We start from the raw sequence: 4,603 nt of genomic DNA on the forward strand, positions 1-4,603 counted from the left end.
GCAGAGGCTTAACTCACTGAGCCACCCAGGTGCCCCTGAGTATTTTATTTTTATATGTATTCAAGTAAACATAAATGTTATCGGGTGGCTCAGTGGGTTAAAGCCTCTGCCTTCGGTTCAGGTCATGGTCCCAGGGTTCTGGGATCGAGGCCCGCATCGGGCTCTCTGCTCAGCGGGGAGCCTGCTTCTTCCAATATCTCTCTCTGCCTGCCTCTCTGCCTACTTGTGATCTCTGTCTGTCAAATAAATAAATAAAAATCTTTTTAAAAAATCATTAAAAAAACATAAATGTTATAAATGATGTTCTATAGTCTTATATTGACAACATTCATTTAGGTTTGTCTCTTCCCATTTTCCATCTATAAGCACACTTAGGAATAAGTTTCCATCAGCCAAAGTAATACTTTTTAAATGTAGTACAGGTCTGCTGATGATAAATTCTTTCATTGTGCTTTTTAAAAAATGAATTCAGTTCATCTTAATATTTGAAGGATAAGTTTGATATATTACAGAATTTTAAATTTCCATTTGTTTCATTTTTACTTTAAGATATTCACTGCATTCTTACTCCTTTTTAGGCAGGGTTGAGAAGTAAGATGCCAGTTATATTGTTATTCTTAATGATAGTCTGTAACTCTTTTCTTGAGCTTCTTTGAAGATTTTCTCCTTGTTGGTTCACTTTCATCAGTTTTACTACAGAGTGCTTTGGTTTAAATTTCTTTGTATTTATCCTTCCTTCACTTTATAGTTCTTCTTATGTTTATGGATTGAGGTCCTTTGAGAGTTTCAGAAAACAGTCATCAATCATTGTTCATATATTCCTTCTGTTTCATTATCTTTATTGTGTTCTTATGAAACTGATTAAACTGGCAAGAAAATACAGTGAAAGAAATATATTTCATTCGTAATAGAAATTATACCTTAGCTATGCCAGGTATAGAAGAACTCTTGATTTTTGTTTCTCAGTGAAAATTATCTATTCATTCTAATAATGTGCATGTTGATTCTGTAAGAGTTCCTATAAATAAATCAACATGTTATCTACATAAAATGAAAATACATTTTCTTTTCTTCTAATCCAGGTATTCCTTATTTATTTTTCTCATCATAATATTTGTGGCAAGATTACATGACTATGTTAAACAGTGATGGCAATAAAAAGCATTTTTGCCTTACATCTGACCTTAAAGGGAATGTATATATATTTTTTAAATGACCTTAAAGGGAATGTATATTTTTTTTAAATGTTATTTTATTTATTTTTTTGACAGGCAGAGATCACAAGCAGGCAGAGAGGCAGGCAGAGAGAGAGAGAGGAGGAAGCAGGCTCCATGCTGAGCAGAAAGCCCGATGCGGGGCTCAATCCCCAGACCCTGGGATCTTGACCTGAGCTGAAGACAGAGGCTTTAACCCCCTAAGACACCCAGGTGCCCCAAAGGGAATGTATATTATTACTCCTCCGTTAAAAATGATGATTTGCCTTAAGCTTTCAGTAGAAAATCTTTAGCAAATAATGTTCTCATCAATTCATATTTTAATTCAGATTTTAATAGTAAACATTTCTTGAACTTTCTAAAAAGTTTTATCTACTTATAAAGAGAAAATGTGTAATATTTATGCCTTAATAAAAATATGAATTATACTGTTAATTTTTATAATTAAATTACCTTTATGTTACTGGGATAAGATTGTAGCAAATTAAATAACCAGATATCAGAAAAACAAACTAAATTTGTGTGTGTGTGTAATCAATCCAGATAGAGAGAGAAAAAAGACATGGATAATCCATGCAACCTCATCCATTTTCTGAGAACTTAAAAATATAATTTAAAGGACATCTGGATGGCTCAGTTGGTTGAGCAACTGTCTTTGGCTCAGCTCATGATCCCAAGGTACTGGGATCAAATCTAGAATCAGGATCCTTGCTCAGCGGGGAGCCTGTTTCTGCCTCTGCCTGCTACTCTCCCTGCTTTTGATCCCTGTCTCAAATAAATAAAATCTTAAAAAAATAAAAAATAAGGGGTGCCTGGGTGGCTCAGTGAGTTAAGGCCTCTGTCTTGAGCTTAGGTCATGATCCCAGGGTCCTGGGATCGAGCCCCGCATGGGGCTCTCTGCTCAGCGGGGAGCCTGCTTCCTCTTCTCTCTCTCTGCCTGCCTCTCTGCCTACTTGTGATCTCTCCGTCAAGTAAATGAATAAAATCTTTAAAAAAATTGTTTTTAATTAAAAAAAATAAAAATATAATTTAACTCTTGTTTTCCCACTACATTCAATCAACTAAAAATGTATATGCTACTGTTTTATGGAGCATTCCACAGATTGCTATATTAACTTTCAGAGAGCTACCTGAACATCATTTTCAGACTTTTTCTACTAGAGATGGAATTGTCAGATAAATGTGCACTTTAGCTAGTTGTTAGAAAAATAATGTTCCTGTAGCATTCAGGAGTAGTATTGAGAGCTGGGGATATGTATATCCTAAAACAGGGAAGGTTATGTTAGTTGAATTCAGGTTTATACTTCAAAATGTTTGCCTTCTAAAAATAACACCAGCAAAGTATTTCCTATATATTAAGAAGGACATTTCTGGTATTTATTTCTTCTCTTCATATCTTTCTTTAATTCTGTCAGTCACTCTGCATCTCAATGCTCCATCATACCTTAGATTATTTTTAAGAAATAAAGATTTTGCAAAGTTAACACTGTGCCCTTCAGGTATTACAAACTATGAATTTCCAGCAGAAAAAATCATGAATGGTTCTGCAATCTGACTCCTGAAGCCCATCTATTATAGTTCATCAAATTATAGCTAGCTCACGTCAAAAACATTTCTAAGCCTTCTACTAACTGAATGAAACAAGAATACCACTTTAATCATGCAGATGTAAAAACAATGCTAAGGAGAAACAAATGAAAGCATGAAGAAAAATCCCATACATTTAATAAGATAGCCATCAGAACAGATTAATTCAGACTTCCTAATGTACATGAAGCACAACAGGCAGCCACCTACCATAGAATAAATTAAGAGTAGTTCCCAGAACTTGTCTGCTTCCAAATTTAAAATTATGTTGCTTAAAATACTTAATCTTGGACTGCATGATGGCCCCGGACCCCTGGTTCTCCACATACGATTCTTTTTTTTTTTTTTAAGATTTTATTTATTTATTTTACAGAGAGAAATCACAAGTAGATGGAGAGGCAGGCAGAGAGAGAGGGAAGCAGGCTCTCCGCTGAGCAGAGAGCCCGATGCGGGACTCGATCCCAGGACTCTGAGATCATGACCTGAGCTGAAGGCAGCGGCTTAACCCACTGAGCCACCCAGGCGCCCCTCCACATATGATTCTACCTGCCAAATTGCGCAAGAGATTGCCGAGAAAATCCAACAGCATTTCTTTCATCAGTATGAAAGAAATGGTGAAAATACAATCAGGCTTACCATGACCATCAGAACTTTGTTGCAGAATCAGAAGGACAAGATCACCCTTTTGAAGGACCTGCTGCTAAGAGCTGTGTCAACACATCAGATCTCCAGCTTGAAGGAGACTGAAGACAGAACCTGCTGGATGAACTTGTAACTTGAGAGAGACTACTTGTGGCATCCTTTAAGAACGAGGGTGCAGAACCAGATCTCATCAGGTCCAGCCTGATGCCTGGAGGGGCTAAGCAAGGAGTTCCCCACCCTTGGCTCTTTGAGGAGCCAGAAGAGACCAGAGGTTTGGGTTTTGATGAACTCTGGCAACAGCAGCAGAAAATTATCCAAGAACAGGATGCAGGCCTGGATGCCCTATCCTCTATCATCAGTCGGCAGAAACAGATGGGGAAGGAAATTGGGAATGAACTGGATGAACAAAACGAAGTAATTGATGACCTTGCCAACCTGGTGAAGAACACAGACGGGAAGCTCCGCACGGAGACCAGGCGCATGACTATGGTGGACAGAAAATCAGCATCTTGCAGGATGATCATGGTGATTTTGCTACTGCTAGTGGCGATCGTGGTCATGGCCGTCTGGCCCACCAACTAGTGGCAGTAAGGGGCCCACCAGCTGTGATGCCTGCCTGCACTGCAGAGAAGCCCAGCACCCAGGTGGTATCTGAACCCACTCTCAATAAACACCCCCAAAGCTCTCAAAAAAAAAAAAATTCCTTAATCTTAAGGTTATTCCTTTCAGTTAAGACACTGACTTCCCAAAAAGGCTCAATTAAGGAGATGTACTTTTGCTTTGTGGGATGGATCAACCAGTTGGTACAGATATGTTCCTCAGGTGAGCTGTTACTACTTGAATGTTGAAGCCCTATTCAGTAAAATTTGGAATTGAAATATAAAAATTCCTTTTATGGGGCGCCTGGGTGGCTCAGTGGGTTAAAGCCTCTGCCTTCAGCTCAGGTCATGATACCAGGGTCCTGGGATTGAGCTCCGGATCGGGCTCTCTGCTCAGCGGGGAGCCTGCTTCCTCCTCTCTCACTCTCTGCCTGCCTCTCTGCCTACTTGTGATCTGTCAAATAAATAAATAAAATCTTTAAAAAAAAAATTCCTTTTATGTGCTGCTTCAACCCTTCTTTGCTCTGTGTCACATTCAGGATTCTTAGGTTCAGCCTATAA

The 4,603-nt window shown here is 38.5% G+C and overlaps 1 pseudogene across 1 annotated transcript; it reads left to right on the forward strand.

The window, feature by feature from the left end:
* Positions 1-3,409: 3,409 nt before the first annotated feature.
* Positions 3,410-4,073, forward strand: LOC309856508 (syntaxin-8 pseudogene; annotated as a pseudogene). The gene has a single exon. The product of its transcript is annotated as a syntaxin-8 pseudogene (transcript).
* The last annotated feature ends 530 nt before the right edge of the window (positions 4,074-4,603 follow it).

Source organism: Mustela nivalis (genome assembly GCF_964662115.1).
Source record: "Mustela nivalis genome assembly, chromosome: X".
NCBI classification, from domain to species: Eukaryota; Metazoa; Chordata; class Mammalia; order Carnivora; family Mustelidae; genus Mustela; species Mustela nivalis.